The 19,061-nt window shown below is 37.6% G+C and overlaps 1 long non-coding RNA gene across 1 annotated transcript; it reads right to left on the bottom strand.

The window, feature by feature from the left end:
- Positions 1-778: 778 nt before the first annotated feature.
- Positions 779-9,997, bottom strand: LOC130458758 (uncharacterized). The gene is made up of 2 exons (XR_008918154.1): positions 2,070-9,997; positions 779-1,646 (listed from the first exon to the last, which is right to left on the bottom strand). It is a non-coding gene; the product is annotated as an uncharacterized LOC130458758 (long non-coding RNA).
- Between the last annotated feature and the right edge of the window lie 9,064 nt (positions 9,998-19,061).

The following is a 19,061-nucleotide window of genomic DNA, read 5'->3' on the forward strand; positions in this document are numbered from 1 at the left end:
CCCATGTTTACTATTATTCAGGGGAGGGAGGTAGAGAGCACTTTGAAGGGATACAGACCAGTGAATACCTGACTGGCCTTGTTAGATACCATAGAGTGCCAATTCTCATCCCTATCCTAGTAGGGCTTGGGGTAGGGGGAACTGCAGCCTTAAGCACTGCTGCTCTGATTCAGGGAAGCCAGAATTTTTTGCCTCCCTCTAACCAGATTGATTCAGACCTTAGTGGATTAGAAACTTCTATTAATTTCCTGGAAAAATCACTGTCCTCTCTGGAAGAAATGGTTCTCCAAAATAGACAGGGACTAGATCTCCTTTTCTTCAAGCAGGTGGGGGGAGGGAGGGCTATGCATGGCATTGGAAGAATCCTGTTGTTTTTATGCTAATCATTCAGGGATTATACAGGTATCTCTGGCCTTGCTCTGGGGAAGGATCCAAGAGAGGACCCCTCTAATGCTCAATTCAACAATTGGTACTCCAATCTTTTCTTGTGGTCTCCTTGGCTAACTACTTTGATCACAGCTGTGGCAGGACCACTTATATTAGTAATAGTGGACCTCTTGATTGGACCCTGTCTGATCAACCATCTTATGACCTATATCCATCAGCGTCTTCAGGCTATTAAGCTTTTGGCCTTAAGATCACATTATTCTACTCTGTCTGATGAGTCAAGGGTTTGACTCACCCCCCAACAGAAAAAGGAGGGAATGAAGTAGCCCCAAATAGATGAAAAGATGGAAAATTAAAGAGTGTCAACTAGAAAAAACGCAGAACTATTAAATAGTCAAAAATCACTCTTTAATCAAGGGAAAAGGGGTTAGCGCTACTAATACAACAACAGAGTTGCTTCCCAAGACTGCACAGAGTAAAGACGCCCTGGTCACTAGCCCCTGGGAGTGCCACTGACTCAATATGGACTCCAGGGAACAAAAGAACTTGGGGAACCACTCTAGATGACCTGGGGGCTTTAGGATTAGAGGGACAGTTGATTGACTTTACAATGGTGAGAAAGGAAAATGAGGAGTTCCAGACAGGAATAATAGTGAGGGGCTGATGCCCTACAATGGTAGTAGTGGTAGTCTCTAGATGACCGAGAATGACAATTGTCTTTGTGCATTATCATCTATTGATGTACCCTCATGTGGCTTTGAAGTCCAAAGGCTGAGGCACAGAGTTTGTGGCACATGGGGCATGGGACGCCAGTTGTTACAGGAGGTGCGGTTGTGGCCTGGTGTCGGCGTTCACGCACAGCGGCGAGATGTCGATGTCGCTCATCTTCAAAGGTTGTGGCGGCATGGTGAATGTGGGTATGCCAGCTGCTTTTGTCAGAGGCAGCGGGTTCTAGTTGCTTTGGTGTAATGCCAGCCCACTTCAAGTTTGACTTTAGCTGATCCTTGAATCTTTTCTTTGGTCAACCTTATTTCCTGAGTCCAGCTGACAGTTCACCATAGAATACCTGTCTTGGTATTCGTTGTGGGTCCATGCGGATGATGTGTCCAGACCATCGTAGCTGGGTTTTGAAGACCATTACTTCGATGAAAAAGATGAATCTTCCTGACTCTAGACCTGACACTATCCACTGCACCACAGAGGACACAAAAGGGAAAGACTCAGTCCAGGGCTGGGTCACCTTGGTCATGGACCTTAGCCTAGGGGGAGAAATGATAGGGACAAAAGGGATTCTTAATATTGGATGGGATTAGCTGTTCCCACCCAAACTACCAGGATGTCCATTGTCTGGTGAAGTGGGACCTTCCCTCAGGGGGAAACCTCTCCTGTGACAATGTCAAAACCTGGGATTTCTACACTCTAAATAACCTGGGGATCTCTATATCTCCATGTTGACCCCCCTCCCTTTTGGTCAAGACCAAACATTGCTGACCAAACATATGGACAAATGAGTAATGTTATATGGGGTTGGACTCCATCCCCTACTGGTGGGAAAGTCTAGGGACACAGGTATTGTTGATTGGCATTTGGGGACATTCCCCAATGCCACAGGTGCATTGACATTTGAGCCAAGAAAGGCAGGCAGTCTGCCTTTGGCCAAAAACTAACAATCAAAGCACTACCCCAATTCCCAAAGTCTTAAGTCGTTCACATCTGGTGGGTCCTGATGATGCCTTCAGCCTCCTCTCGCAGACTTCTGTCCTCTGGCAGACTCCTCCTTTGGTATCAGCCAGCTTCCTTGCTGCTGCAAGAGAAAAGTAAGAGAAATCCATAAACACATTCTTTAACAGGTCTTGATCAATTCCATATATGCTTATTCACTACAAGGATTATCTATGCTGCTGTAAACCTCAAAATTTCTCAGACTTATGAATGTTATGGGTTTCCCCCATTGGGGAATCTTCTACTTAAAAAAAGTTCCCTAGCAGATGGTGAGAACTCTACTTGAGTGTGGGGGCTCCTTGCCTTGGGAATATCCCTACTCCACCCTACTTAGGACTGCTTTAGGACAGAGAGCTCCTTGAGAACAATGAAAAGTACTTTGATCCATGCTTATGGAAGGGACAGGAAGTTCTTTGAGTCATGACTGTTTTAGAATTGATACAATGGGATACTAAGTACCTATAAAGGTGGGGCAACTTGTAAACTACTTAAACCTAAAAGGCTGATAACTTATTCAGAGGTTTTTTCTAATGAAATTATTCGACACAGCAGCATTTTTTCCTGACTTACGAAAGAGATTAAAACTACTCAGCTGTGAATTCAAAATAGGCAGTCCTTTAGAACCATCTACAGTGATTGGTAGATGTAAGGACTTAGGGGAGGTGACAGAGAAGATTTTGTCCTTAAAAATAAGAGCTCAGGGAAGAGCTGAGAAAGTCATTCTGAAACATTCAGATTGGAGAGACTCATTCTGAGGAGACTGATTCTGAAACATTCAGATGGAGGAGGGAGCTGGTGAAAGTAGCTGAGACGCTGATGGCCTGGCATCATTAGAAATCCTTACTTAGACAGATCTTATGGTAAGTTATAAAAAACTGACTGATTTCTCTCTTAAGGCTCAGGTCTAGGCCATATTGGCTTGAGGCCCTTCATACTTATTCCTTTCTTACTCTCTCTCTCTCTCTTTCTTTGATTACTCATTGTATTGTTAATTAAAAATCTCTATAAAACCCAATTGACTTGGGTATTTGAATAATTGGGAATATTTCCCTGGCAACGACCTTATATTTGATTTTAAACCCAAGACACTGTAGTGAAACATATTTCTGTGGTCAAATTTACTCACCCTCTCTTATATCTATCACAATTTATATCTTCCACTATTTTAATCACTACAGTTTAAGAAATAAACCATTTTAAATCTCACAGTTTATGGCAACCTTACGAAGTTGTTGAGAAACCCTCAAAAGGCTTCTGTGAAATCTCTTTTCTTTATCTCTTTGCCTTACAACTTGCATATCAGTCAGTTTTGATTTCTTTTTTAACTTGACTTCAAATTACAGCTGCAAGAATGGGTGAGTAAAAAGCCTTTTTGATTCTTCTTAATTTAAGCTGTTTTAGATCTTAACAACAGGGCCCTAAGATCCTGGCTAGCAATTGCCTAATTTAGGATTAGAAAAACCTGGGAAAACCTTTTGGCCTTGTCCTACTTCCCATGTTTTTACTTTAGAAATATGGAGTCACAGACAGTTCAGACACAGACAGTTCAGAACTTAATTAATAACTGGAGTTTCAGTAAATACTTTGTTCTTTTCTTAGTACAAGCATTGGTCTGCAGCTTACTTAGCAGCTGGCTTATCAGCCCCATGACCAATCTTATAAATACAGAATTCCTTGTCTCTCTGAAAGGGCTCATCACATGGAACTTATGGCAAAATCTAATCAACATACTACTTTCCCTTGGGTTTTTGATTGTTATAATTTTAATATTGTATTTCCTTGAAGAACTCAATTCTCAGTCAAACCAACCAATTGCTCCCTCTCATATTCAACAAATTGAAAAACTAAATACTAGACAGGATCTTATAGAGGAAGGTCAGGGAGAGATTGTAACTTTTATAAGAAGCATTAACAGAGAGTTAAGAACAATATCAGAATCTCTGTCCCACCCTGCTATGGACAATAACCCTCTTAACGAACCCCACCCCCACCCCCTTGGCCTCAGAAAACTCTAACTCTAATCAACCAACTCTGAATTCACACCCCACCCACGCTTCTGACCCAACACAATCAACTCTAAATTCACACCCTACCGGTACTTCTGATCTTAATCCCTCTACTTCACACCTTACTGATTCCTCCAATCCAAACACCTCTGTATCCTTTCACACTTCTTCCTTGGCCCCTCCTTCTCATCCTACACAATCTCCTTTAAGTTCACATTCCAACCTAAATTCACATCCTACCTCTGAATTTTCTGACACAATGGGACAACAACAAACCCTTCCTTTTAATGTGCCCAACTTTTCTATTTCTCAGACTTACCCAATTGAAAATGGAGCAAGAAGCCTAGAAACAAGAGTACCAAATAATTTAGAAAGTTTATTTCCTTTAAGGGAAGTACCCACTTTAAAAAAAATGGAAACTTGATATCTGTAAGACATCATACACCTTTTACCCCTGAGGATTTAAAAAAATTGAAGGAAGATATGCCATCATTTGAGGATGAACCAATATTAATTATAAAAAAATTAGAGAACATATTCAGAAATTTTGGCCCCACTTGGTTGGATGTTGAGAATATATTAGAAGAATTATTAAAAAAGAGAGAGAAAAAATAAAATTGTCTCTCTGGCTAATCAAAAATGAGGTAGAAGAGGATATTTTTGGCCAACTGAAGATCCACATTGGAACCCCAATGTTGAATTAGATTACACAAAACTAAACCAGGCCAGAGAAGCATTATTGACAGCCATGAGAACTTGCTCTGATAGACCTGAAAAATGGTCAAAATTTGAAAAAACCCGACAACATATCGATGAAACACCCTCCCAGTTTATGGACAGACTTATTGACATAGGGAATACATATATGGACCTTGATTTATCCAGAGAAAGAGACATTAGACAAATACGTAGGCAATTTGTTAAGAATTGTTGTTCAGTGGTAAAAGACTACTTTAGAACTAGCTGTCCTAATTGGGACTCTATGGACCTTGATGAACTAAGGAGAGTAGCAACCTATGTTTATAAAGGTCATGTAAAAAGACCTGAGGAAGACGATACATCAGTGGAAGATTTAAAGAAAGAAATTGAAATGTTAAACTTTTCCTATTTCAACTAAGTTTGGGGAATAGCTCTGTCCTTTCTAGGTTCTCTACATAAAGGGACTTTGCTCAGGGTAAATAGAATTCTCAGGGAAATAAAATGGCCAGTTTTATGTATGCTACAGAAACATTTCTAGTCGATGAAAATGATGAGAAACAATACTTATCCAGATCCAATATCTTGGGGCTCCTTTGGATTTCTCATAGAGAGGTCTTCTTCAGGAATCCTTCAGATTCTAGGCTACAGGAAAATCTGGTCCAGGCTTTGGGCTCCTAAGAAGCATCTTGAAATAAAACTTTAATAGGTTTTAATCACTTCGCCCACACTTCAGAACAGGGGTGGTAAAATACAGGACATTCCTAAAAAATTTCGTTTCCCAGGTGATAAATTCCTTTATTAGTGGTCATATGCCAAAGATCCATCAGAAATAATGCTCACAAAACCATTAGTTCTCTCCACTTAAAAAGTAAAATTAGTTAACAGTAATCACTGGACTTTAAACAACTTTTCTATTGTAATGGCTGCAATCTGGAAATTTACCTTAAAAGTTCAAAAATCAGGTTGTAGTCCATGACTCTTTTTACCTTTAAAAAAACCAAAACCCATCCCATTTTTCTCCAAACACAAAACTTAGGATTATTAAGAAAACGTAAAAGTCACCTTTAACTCTGAATACTTCTACAATTCCTTTTTTTTTTTTGCTCTAATTTACTTTTGGCTCCAAGTTTGCCTTTCTCTTATCCTTGCCTCAAACCACTTTGGCCTAAGGCTAAAGCCACTCCTAAAGAGGAAATTTGTTGGGTCAGTTTAAAATATTCAGGATTTCCTTGCCCTTTAAAGCAATACGTTTTCACCAATATTTCTCGTCATTTACACCAATTCAGTGACCAGTTAGGTCTGCAGTTGACCATCCTAAAATGAAATTTCTTTACTCCAGAACTCACACACATCTTGCTATTTGAAAATAATTAACAGCCTAAAAAATGGGAAATGATAGCACTCAAATAACCAGGTTAGTACCTAGAATAAAATGCACCTTGTTACCAATATTAACTGCACTTGATACACAATATTTCACACATTAACCAAACCAAAACTTTGGGAAGAAAAATTAGACCTTAAAGTTAAGAATTTCTGGACCTCCTTTTGCCTCCTGTGGGATATTCACATATCCAGATCACAGCTCCAGGCTCTCCTCTTCAACTTTTGGGAGGAATTCATTGTTAACAACTTACAGATATTATTGGCTAACATTTAAATCACAAGCATTTGAAGTTATTAGCGAAGTCTCTGCCTAAGAAATCCATTAGACATATAATACAAGCAAAAACCCACAGAAAAATTTTGAGAAGAAATCCAGAACTTAAGTTCTTAAGCTTCTATGAGAAGCTTTTTTTTTTTATTTGCAAAACTTTATAACCATTTAAACCTTAAGCCATGGCATCTCAATTCATGAAGAAAATTTCTCTATTTTAGTCAATTTAAAGCAGTTACTCAGACCCTCAATTGAACACTCAGGCTCTCACACTCCAGCTCAAGCTTCCCATTCAAAGCTTTCAGCCAACCATTTGTGCTTCTGACCAGCTCTCCTTGCCCTCACCTCTAGCATAGACACTGTTGCACTCACACAGGCACCAACACACACACACACAAAATCTAATTAAACTCAGATATTGAAGCCAAGTTGAATTAGATTCCATGTTGTCCAATACGTGTTGGGGCCAAACTCTGCCATCTTCTCATCTTCTCAAACCTTAAAATGGCCATATCATTAGGTGGTTCTTTGACCTGCTGACCACCCCCACCAATATTTGGGACAACAGACAAGCTGTTATCCATGTCCAATAGCGCCCAGGTGGCTATGGACCATGCGGCTGTGTACCCCACAGGCGCTCAACTAAGAATCCCTTAATTAAAATCTCCCAAACACGAGATGCGAGTCCTACCTCTGAGAGAGCCGCTTACCTGGCCCTTGCTAACCAGACTCCTGACCCAACCCTAAATGGGTTATGTGAGGTACCTCAAGTCTGGGGTTCTCATTAGCTGGAGGGCTCAGGCAGCGGGGACTTCGGATCTTGGTGGAATCTCCATTAATGTCAACTAGAAAAAACACAGAACTATTAAAAAGTCAAAATCACTCTTTAATCAAGGGAAAAGGGGTTAGCGCTACTAATACGACAACAGAGATGCTTCCCATGACTGCACAGAGTCAAGACACCCTGGTCACTAGCCCCTGGGAGTGCCACCGACTCAGGATGGACTCCAGGGAACAAAAGAATTTGGGGAACCTATATACCCTTTGGAAATCCAGGGGCAGGGAAAGATGATTGACATCACTATGGCTACAAGGAAAATGGGAGTGTTCAAACTACACTGACAAGACAATCATAGCTAGAAGCTAGGATGCAAGAGAAGGGGGCTGCTTACAATGGTTACTAAAGGATGGTTCATGCCCAGGTCTGACCTTCCTGAGAAAGGTTCTAATACAATAGGGGATGCTACCTAAAACAAAGAATTCCTTAGCATATGCTTATCTCACCCAACCAGGATTATCATTTCCCTTCAGAGTAGATTCCCATGGTAACAGGGAACAAGTACAATCTTTGGGGTCTCCAATCTACAAACTAAATCTAAAATTGGGATTCATCAGATCCCACTAGGCCACAAGTTTGGGATTCCTAAATTCCATGCTGACAAGCGATAGCCCCTTGACCACATTTTTAGGACACAGACCTGGCTGACTTAAATTACAACTTGCCTTGGTCATTAATTCCAACTTCCAACTATATACACTCCCACTGAATGTTTGTGGTGAAATGCCCCTCTCGAGTAGCTACATTTACCAAATTCTACTCAGAAAGTTATCTCCTCATATGTTAGGCTAATAGTTGAACTTATTTTAAAAGGCCATAGAAGAAGCAGAGAACTTTTTTGGTGCAGATCCCTCCTCCATCATTATACCTCTAAATGCTACACAGATAAATGATCTTTATTGCTGTTCAACTGATTGGCACGTTTCTGTAGCAAGATATTCTGGAAACATTGGTTATCACATCCCTTCTAATCATCTTTTACAATTCTTAAAGAGACAGGCAATAATTCTTCCTTTCTAGTCATCCCCAGTCCCACTCCCTAACCCTCCTGCCCATATGGTCTTTACAGATGGATCTTCTAATGGAAGAGCCATTATGGTCATCAATAAACAACCCTCCTTCTGGGTAAGGTGGTGGTAGTCTAAATGCGGGTCACTTCCTCTCCCCAGCACACACCGACAAAGACTACCCCCAAAAGATTTTAAAAAATATTTTCAGAATGGAGGAACTATACAGTAGGGTGCAGAATTGAAGGTATGTGGGATTGGGGTTTTTCCAATCTATAAGAGGGTGAAAAAGCTTCCACCCAAACACGAGCCTATCCACCATCCCCCACCTCTCCTATGGAGCCCAAGTCAGAGACTGCACCCACCAGAACAAGTGAGAAAAGGAACACCTCTAGAGTGAGCAAGGGGAACCTCTAGGTCCTTGGGAGCTGACTAGAACTGCTGGGGACCTACCCCTGAAAGCAGCTAGACTGGAAACTCAGGCAGACAGAAGAGCACAGAACTTGAATGCCCCTGGGAAGGTAGCACAGAGAAGAGCTGCAAAGGACTGTGAAGATTCGAGAGCTTGCCTCAGGCAAAATCCTTGCTTCTCAATTCCATACACAGAAAACCTGCCCAGTTCACTCAGATTTCTGACTAAAGAAGGAAGGAAAAATATCCATGAAAATGACTAATTATGCATAGGAACCTCAAAATCCTTAAAAAAAAAAGACAGCAACCTTCAAGGATTTTTTATGGAAGAAAAAACCAGGCTACAGAGAAAATACTGGAAGAAATTCAAACAGAGGCAAAACCTAAAAAAACAGAAATTATCCACAACCTGGAAGAATTTCAATTGGACCTTATCAAAAAGATGGAAGCCTTTTGGTTACAAAAGTGGTAAATGGTTAAAAAATGAAGAAATCAAAGCTGAATACCAAAAGGTTAAAGCAGAAAACCAAAAGATTATAACAGAAAACCAGGACTTAAGGACCAGAATTGAACAACTGGAAACCAGTGATCTTGGAAAACATCAAGAATTAATAAAGCAAAGTCCAAAGACTGACAAAATAGAAGAAAACATAAAATATCTCACTGACAAGGTGACAGATCAGGAAAACAGAGGAAGGAGAGACAATTTGAGAATCATTGGTATACCTGAAAAGCCAGAAATAAACAGAAACCATGACACCATACTACAAATGATCATCCAAGAAAACTGCCCTGAAGTTCTTGAACAAGGAGGTAAAATAGACATTGTTCATAGAACACCCTCTATACTGCACTCCCAAAAATCAACTCCCAGAAATGTAATTGCCAAATTCCAGAGCTTTCAAACTAAGAAGAAAATCCTACAAGAAGCCAAAAAGAGGAAATTCAGATACCAAAGAGGACGAATCAGGATCACACAAGACCTGGCAGCTTCCACACTAAAGGACTGCAAGGCCTGGAAGACGATATTCAGAAAGGCAAGAGAACTGGGTCTTCAACCAAGAATCACATATCCATCAAAACTGACTGTATACTTCCAGGGGAAAGTATGGGTATTCAACAAAATAGAAGATTTCCAAGTATTTGTAAGGAAAAGACCAGAAATAAATGAAAGCTTGATATCCAAACACAAAGATTAAGAGAATCATGAAAAGGCAAATATGAAGAAGGAGAAAAGAGAAAAATGTTTTTTTCTATTCAAAATCTCTTCTTTAAGGGCTACAATGAGATTAAATTATATATATATATATATATATATATATATATATATATTAATATATGGGGAAATGTTATTTGTAATTCTCCAAAATGTTTTCATTATTATAGTAAATAAAAAGAATCATTCAAAGGAAAAGATTGGTGCATTAAGGGCCATAAAATGATATGCAAAAAAAGGATGGGGGGGGGGATTGATGAATGTACCAAGAGGTACTTGAAGAAATAAAATGAATAGAATGATCTTTGTCACACAAAGATATACATGGGAAGGGGAGGGGAAGGATATTCTTATAAGGGGGAGAAGAAGAGAGTGCTAACAGGTAATAATAAAAAAAAATTACTCTCAGTGAAATCAATTCTGAGAGATTAGAGCATCTAGATCCATTGGGATCTTGAAGTCTATTTTATTATACAGGGTAAGGAAGAAAAGAAAACAAAGGGGTGTTAAGGGGGAGGGAACACAAAAAGGAGGGAAGGAGAGGGGGCAGGGAACTTAACAGAACCTAAAAAAAAAAACAAGAAGGGAAGAAAAGGGAGGGGCCAGAAAAGGAAGAATATCAAGGGAGGAGAATATGGGGATTGACTAAAAGTAAACTGGGTTAAAAGGATATAGGAGAAGAAGAAAGGATTGAACTAGGAGAGGATATCAAAATGTTAGGGAATTCAAAAGTGACAATAATAACTTTGAACGTGAATAGAATGAACTCACCAATAAAATGTAGACGAATGGACAAGTGGGCAATAATCCAGAAACCTACCATATGTTGTCTTCTGGAAACACACATGAGGTGGGTAGATAATCACAAGGTCAGAATTGAAGGGTGGAATAAGACCTATTGGGCCTCAACTGACAAATAGAGGGCAGGAGTTGCAATCATGATATCTGACAAAGCCAAAGTAAAAATAGACCTGATTAAAAAGGATAGGGAAGATAAATGCATCCTAATAAAAGGGAGTATACACAATAAGGAAATATCACTAATCAACATGTATGCACCAAATGGTATAGCACCCAAATTTCTAATGGAGAAACTAGTAGAATTGAAGGAGGAAGTAGAGAGTAAAAATATAGTAATGGGAGATATAAACCCACCACTACCAAATTTAGATAAATCAAATCAAAAAATAAATAAGAAAGAGGTAAAAGAGGTGAATGAAATCTTGGAAAAATTAGAGTTTATATATATACAGAGAGAGAGAGAGAGAGAGAGAGAGAGAGAGAGAGAGAGAGAGAGAGAGAGAGAGAGAGAGAAATGAATAGGGGCAAAAAGGAATATACCTTGTTTATAGCAGCACATGGCACATTCACAAAGATTGACCATATACTAGGTCATAAAAACATGGCACACAACTGCAGAAAAGCAGAAATAATAAATGCAACCTTTTCAGATCATAAGGCAATAAAAATAATGATCAGTAAGGGTACATGAATCCAAAATCAAAATCAAAAATTAATTGGAAATTGAATACTATGATTATCCAAAATCAGCTATTGAAATCATAGAAACAATTAATAATTTCATTGAAGAAAATTATAATGATGAGACATCCTATCAAACTCTATGGGATGCAGACAAAGCAGTACTCAGAGGAAAATTTATATCCTTGAGTTCATATATCAATAAATTATGGAGGGAAGAGGTCAATGAAATAGACATGCAAATCAAAAACTTGAAAGCAACAAATTTAACCCCCCCAGGAAAAAAAACCAAATTAGAGTTCCTAAAAACTAAGGGAGAAATTAATAAAATCAAAAGTTATAGAACTATTGAACTAATAAATAAGACTAGAAGCTGGTATTTGGAAAAAAACAAACAAAATAGAAAAACTATTGGTCATTCTAATAAAAAAGAGGAAAGAAGAAAACCATATTAACAGTATGATGGATGGAAAGGGAGAACTCACCTCCAATGAAGAGGAAATGAAGGCAATCATTAAAATCTACTTTGCCCAACTATATGGCCATAAATATACCAACCTAGATGATATGGATGAATATTTACAAAAATTTAAATTGCCTAGACTAACATAAGAAGAAATATAATTCTTAAATAATCCCATAGCAGAAAAAGAAATTAAACAGGTCATCAAAGAACACCCAAGAAAAAAATCCTCAGGGACTGATGGATTCACAAGTGAATTCTATCAAACATTCAAAGAACAGCTAATCCCAATACTAGACAAACTATTTGACATAATAAGCAAAGAGGGAGTTCTACCAGATTCATTTTATGACACAAATATGCTACTGATCCCAAAGTCAGGCAGACCAAAAGCAGAGAAAGAAAACTACAGACCTATTTCCTTAATGAACATAGATGTAAAAATCTTAAAACAGGATAGTAGTAAAAAGATTCCAGCAAGTCATCATGAGGGTTATTCACTATGATCAGGAAGGATTTATACCAGGAATGCATGGATGGTTCTATATAAGGAAATCCATCCACATAATTGACCATATCAACAAGCAAACCAACAAAAATCACATGATTATCCCAATAGATGCAGAAAAAGCTTTTGACAAAATACAACACTCACTCCTATTGAAAAAAATTAGAAAGTATAGGAATAGAAGGGTCTTTATTTTTTTTTTTTGACAAAGATTTACTCATTTATTTATTTTCCTTTCTTAGGCCTGTGTTTATGTGTTCAGATTTTCTATTTGCTTTATGTCTTTTTTTAACATTATTTTATTTGGTCATTTCCAAGCATTATTCATTGAAGACAAAAATCATTTTCTTCCCCCCACCTATCCCATTACCGATGCGTGATTCCACTGGGTATCACAAGTGTTTTTGATTTTGAACCCTATTCCATGTTGTTGGTATTTGCACCAGAGTGTTCATTTAGAGTCTATCCTCAGTTATATCCCCTCAACCCCTGTAGTGTAGCAGTTGGTTTTCCTCAGTGTTTTTACTTCCACAGTTTGTCCTCTGCTTGTGGATAGTGTTTATTCTCCTAGATCCCTGCAGATTGTTCAGGGACATTGCATTGACACTAATAGAGAAGTCCATTATGGTCAATTGAACCACAGTGTGTCAGTCTCTGTGTACAATGTTTTCCTGGTTCTTCTCCTTTTGCTCTGCATCACTTCCTGGAGGTAGTTCCAGTCTCCATGGAATTCCTCCACTTTATTATTCCTTTTAGCACAATACTATTCCATCAGCAACATATATCACAATTTGTTCAGCCATTCCCCAATTGAAGAGCATGCCTTCATTTTCCAATATGTGGCCACCACAAAGAGTGTAGCTATGAATATTCTTCTACAAGTCTTTTTCCTTAATATCTCTTTGGGGTACAAGCCCATCAGTGCGATGGCTTGATCATAGGGCAGACAGTCTTTTATCGCCCTTTGAGCATAGTTCCAAATTGCCCTCCAGAATGGTTGGATCAGTTCACAACCCCACCAGTAGCGGATTAGTGTCCCTACTTTGCCACATCCACTCTAGCATTCACTACTTTTCTTTGCTGTCATGTTAGCCAATCTGCTAGGTATGAGGTGATACTTCAGAGTTCTTTTAATTTGCATCTCTCTGATTATAAGAGATTGAGAACATTTTCTCATGTGCCTATTAATAGTTTTGATTTCTTTATCTGAAAACTGCCTATTCATGACCCTTGCCCATTTATCAACTGGAGAATGGCTTGATTTTTTATACAATTGATATAGCTCCTTGTAAATTTGAATACGTAAACATTTGTCTGAGGTATTTATGAGGATTGTTTCCCAATTTGTTGCTTTCCATCTGATTTTCGTTATCTTGGTTTTGTTTGTATAAAAACTTTTAATTTGATGGAGTCCAACTTATTTATTTTGAATTTTGTGACTCTCTAACACTTGCTTGGTTTTAAAATCTTTCCCTTCCCAAATGTCTGACATGTATACTATTCAGTGTTCACCTAATTTTCTTATAGTTTCCTTCTTTATGTTCAAGTCATTCACCCATTTTGAATTTATCTTGGTGTAGGGTGTGAGGTGTTGATCAAAACCTAATCTCTCCCACACTGTCTTCTAATTTTCCCAGCAGTTTTTATAAAATAGTGGATTTTTGTCCAAAAATCTGGGATCTTGGGGTTTGTCATATACTGTCTTACTGAGGTCACTTACCCCAAGTCTATTCCATTGATCCTCCTTTCTGTCTCTTAGTCAGCACCAAATTGTTTTGATGACTGCTGCTTTATAATATAGTCTGAGATCTGGGATTGCAAGGCCCCCTTCCTTTGTATTTTTTTTTCATTATTTCTTTGGATATCCTTGATCATTTGTTCTTACAAATGAACTTTGTTATGTTTTTTTCAAAATCAGTAAAAAAAAATTTTTGGAAGTTCAATGGGTATGGTACTAAATAGATAAATAAGTTTGGGTAGGATGTTCATTTTTATTGTATTGGCTCATCCTACCCATGAACAATTAATGTTTTTCCAATTGTTCAAGTCTAGTTTTAGTTGTGTGGAGAGTGTTTTGTAGTTGTGTTCATATAGTTCCTGTGTTTGTCTCGTGAGATATATTCCTAGGTATTTTATTTTGTCTAAGGTGATTTTGAATGGGATTTCTCTTTCTAGTTCTTGCTCCTGAGCTGTGTTGGAAATATATAGAAATGCTGATGACTTATGTGGGTTTATTTTGTATCCTGCAACTTTGCTAAAGTTGTTGATTATTTTGATTAGCTTTTTGGTTGAATCTCTAGGAAGTAGACCATCATGTCATCCGCAAAGAGTCATAACGTGGTCTCCTCCTTGCCTCTTTTAATTCCTTCAATTACTTTTTCTTCTCTAATTGCTACTGCTAGTGTTTCTAGTACAATGTCAAATAATAGAGGTGATAATGGGCATCCTTGTTTCACTCCTGATCTTATTGGGAATGCATTTAGTTTATCCCCATTGCAGATAATATTAGCTATTGGTTTTAGATATATACTGTTTATTATTTTTCAGAATGACCTTTCTATTCCTATGTTTTCTAGTGTTTTTAATAGGAATGGGTTTTGTATTTTATCAAAGTCTTTTTCTGCGTCTATTAAAATAATCATGTGATTCTTGTTGGTTTGTTTGTTGATGTGGTCAATTATTTGTGGATGGTTTTCCTAATATTGAACCAGCCCTGCATCCCTGGTATAAATCCTACTTGATCATGATGGATGACCCTTCTGATCACTTGCTGGAGTCTTTTTGCTAGTATCCTATTTAAGATTTTTGCATCAATATTCATTAGGGAGATTGGTCTATAGTTTTCTTTCTCTGTTTTTGACCTGCCTGGTTTTGGAATCAGTACCATGTTTGTGTCATAAAAGGAGTTTGGTAGAACTCCCTCTTTGCTTATTATGTCAAATAGTTTGTATAGTATTGGGATTAACTGTTCTTTGAATGTTAGATAGAATTCATTTGTGAATTGTAAAAAATATTATTTTAAATTGCAAAGTTTAAATTCCTTTTGAGAAGAATTTTAGGTAAAGAAGATGCTACCTCTCTGAATTCAGAACTGAACTGTTGGAGAAACCACCATGAAGAAGCCTCCAGACCACAAGTTGCACAAAATTGAACTTTGGGTGTGGTAGATTGAACATGTTTTTGTATGTATACTTTCATGCCAAAGGGGACTCTGGCTTTTTGTCAATGTGTCCAGCAATTATTGGTTTTGTTCTTTTTTTCTCTTATCCTCAAATTATTGTAATCTTTAAATTGATAATATTTTTATGATCCTTTTGGGAAGGACTTCTTCCCAGAGGATCAAATGGGGGGAATGTAAAATTGAGATTTAAACTCTGGACTTCAATCTCCACAAGCCCTTGCTTCACTTCCCCAGAATGCTTTGTAATCTCATGCAATTCTGAGGTGGGCCAAGATCAAGGAAGGATTGAAGCTGGTGGCAAAGGTTTTTGATGCTCTTTCTCTCTTTTTGGACTTCTGTTTTGGAGCAGACATGCCTCTTTCCATAATGTAGGTGAGGTCTTGTCTAGGCCTCTGGCCTAGGCACGTTTTCCTTATCCTGTACTTTCTTTAATCCTTAATTCTTAATAAACCTCTAAAAATATATAATACTCCTTGCAGAGAGAAACTAATTTCTACCTGCCTCAGTCTCCCCTAAATTTTAACTGTTACAGAATCCATCAGGTCGTGAGGATTTTTTCTTAGGAAGTTCTTTGATGGCCTGTTGGATTTCATTTTCTGATATGGGATTTTTTATGAAATCTATGTCTTCTACTGTTAGTCTAGGCAATTTATATTTTTGTAAATATTCATCCAAATCACTTAGGTTGGTATATTTATTGCCATATAATTGGGCAAAGTTGCTTTTAATGATTGCCTTAATTTCCTATTCATTGGAGGTGAGGTCCCACTTTTCATCCTTGATGCTTTTAATTTGCCTTTCTTCTTTCCTTTTTTTAATTAGATTAACCAGTACTTTGTCTGTTTTTTTCTGATTTTTCAAAGTACCAGCTCCTAGTCTTGTCTATTAGTTGAATAATTCTATCACTTTTGACTTTATTAATTTCTCCCTTAATTTTTAGGATCTCTAGTTTGGCTTTATTTTGGGGGTTTTTAATTTGTTCTCTCTCAAGTTTTTTGATTTGCATTTCCAATTCATTGATCTCTGCCCTCCCTAATTTGTTAATATATGCACTCAAGGATAGGAATTTTCCTCTAAGTACTGCATTGGCTGCATCCCACAAGGTTTGAAAGGATGGCTCACCATTGTCATTTTCCTAAATGAAATTATTAATTTTTTCTATGATTTCTTCTCAAACTAATCAATTTTGGAGTATCATATTATATAATTTCCAATTAATTTTTGATTTGGCTCTCCATATACCCTTACTGGTCATTATTTTTATTGCCTAATGATCTGAAAAGGTTGCATTTATTATTTCTACTTTTCTGCATTTGAATGCCATGTTTCTATGATGTAGTGTATGAGCTATTTTTTGAATGTGCCATGTGGTGCTGAGAAGAAAGTGTATTCCTTTTTGTCCCTATTTATTTTTCTCCTATATCTATTAACTCTAATTTTTCTAGGATTTCATTTACCTCTTTTACCTCTTTCTTTTTTATTTTTTGGTTTGATTCATCTAAATTTGATAGTGGTTGGTTCAAGTCTCCCACTAATATTCTTTTACTGTCTATTTCCTCCTTCAATTCTATTAGTTTCTCCATTAGAATTTTGGATGCTATACCATTTGCTGTATACATGTTGATTAATTATATTTCCTCATGGTCTATACTCCCTTTTAATAGAATATATTTACCTTCCCTATTCTTTTTGATTAGGTCTATTTTTGCTTTGTCTTTGTCAGATATCATGATTGCAACTCCTTCCTTCTTTCTATTAGTTGATGCCCAAAAGGTCTTACTCCATCATTTAATTCTAATCTTGTGCATATCAACCCACCTCATATGTGTTTCTTGAACACAAAATATGTTATGGTTTTGGGTTCTAATCCAATTTGCTATTTGTCTACTTTTTATGGGTAAGTTCATCCCATTCATGTTCAAAGTTGTGATTGCCTCTTGTGGATTCCCTGGCATTTTGATATCTTTCCCTAGTTCTGACCTTTCTTCTTCAGCTATAACCTTTTGAACCAGTGATTTACTTTAGGCCAACCCCACTAGTCCCCTCCCTTGATATGTTTCCCTTTCTAGCCCTTCTCTTTTATTGCTCCCTTCCCCTCCCCCCTCTCCTTCCCTCTCTTTTTATACTACCTCCCTCCTCCCCCTCCTTGATTTTCCTTTCTCTCTTACCCTGTTGGGTAATATAGACTAATTCAGGATCCCAATGGATCTACATGTTTTTCCCTCTCAGAGTTGATTTCACTGAGAGTAAGGTTTAAGTAATACCACTTTGTGATCTCTTCCTCTCCTTCTCATATGAGAGTTCTTCCCCTCTCGTCCCCATGTGTATCTTTGTATGGGAAAGATTATTCTATTTAGTCCCCCCTTGCCATTTCTTGAAGTAAATCTTAGTATTGTCAATGATTTCCCCCCTCCCTTTTTCTTTCTTTGCCCCTCTTTCACCAATTCTTCTTGATGCCCCAATCTTTCCCTTTACATGATTCTTCTAACTACTCTTATGATGCATACAATTTTTGAGAGTTACACAATACATTTTGCCCACATATTGATATATATAATTTGATGTAAATGTAGTCCTTATATGAGAGGGTTTGACTTAAAGAAAAAGATAAGATTTTTCTCCTTTTCCCTTCCTTCCCTATTTACCTTTTCATGTTTCTCTTGCTTTCTGTGATTAGATATCAAATTTTCAACTAAGTTCTGGTCTTTTCTTAGTAAATACTTGGGAATCTTCTATTTTGTTGAATGTCCATACTTCCCCCAGAACTATATAGTCAGTTTTGATGGGTAGTAGATTCTTGGTTGGAGACCCAGCTCTCTTCTCTTTCTAATATTGTGTTCCATCCTTTGAGGTCTCTTAGCATGTTAGCCTCTAAGTCATGTGTGATCCTTATGGGGGCCCCTCTATATCTGAAGCTCCTCTTCTTGACTTCTTACAGGATTTTCTCCTTTGCTTGGAAGCTCTTGAATTTGGCGATTACATTCCTGGAAGTTGTCTTTTGGGGATTTAGTATAGAGGGTGTTCTATGAACCCTTTCTATTTCTATTTTGACCCTTTCTCCAGAACATGTGGGCAATTTTCTTCTATAATCTCCTGTAGTATAGCATTTAGGTTTTTGTTTATCTCTGGTTTTTCAGGCAGACCAATACTTCTCAAGTTGTCTCTTCCTCCTCTGTTTTCCTGGTCTGTCACCTTGTTAGTGAGATATGTTATGTTTTCTTCTAATTCATTATTTTTTTGGCTTTGCTTTATTAATTCTTGCTGTTTTGCAACTTCACTGTTTTCCAGTTGTTTATTTCTGGTCTTTAGGGACTGGATTTGTTTTGCAGCTTGTTCTAACCTTTTGTTAGAGACTTCCAGCTCTTTCAACAAGTGTGAAGTCTTGTTTATCAGACTTCTGATCTCTTTCTCCCATTTTTCTTTTCAGAAGTTTTCCATCTTTTGGATAAGCTCCAATTTAAGTTCTTCCAGAGCTTATGGATGA

Source organism: Monodelphis domestica, chromosome 4, assembly GCF_027887165.1.
Source record: "Monodelphis domestica isolate mMonDom1 chromosome 4, mMonDom1.pri, whole genome shotgun sequence".
Taxonomy (NCBI): domain Eukaryota; kingdom Metazoa; phylum Chordata; class Mammalia; order Didelphimorphia; family Didelphidae; genus Monodelphis; species Monodelphis domestica.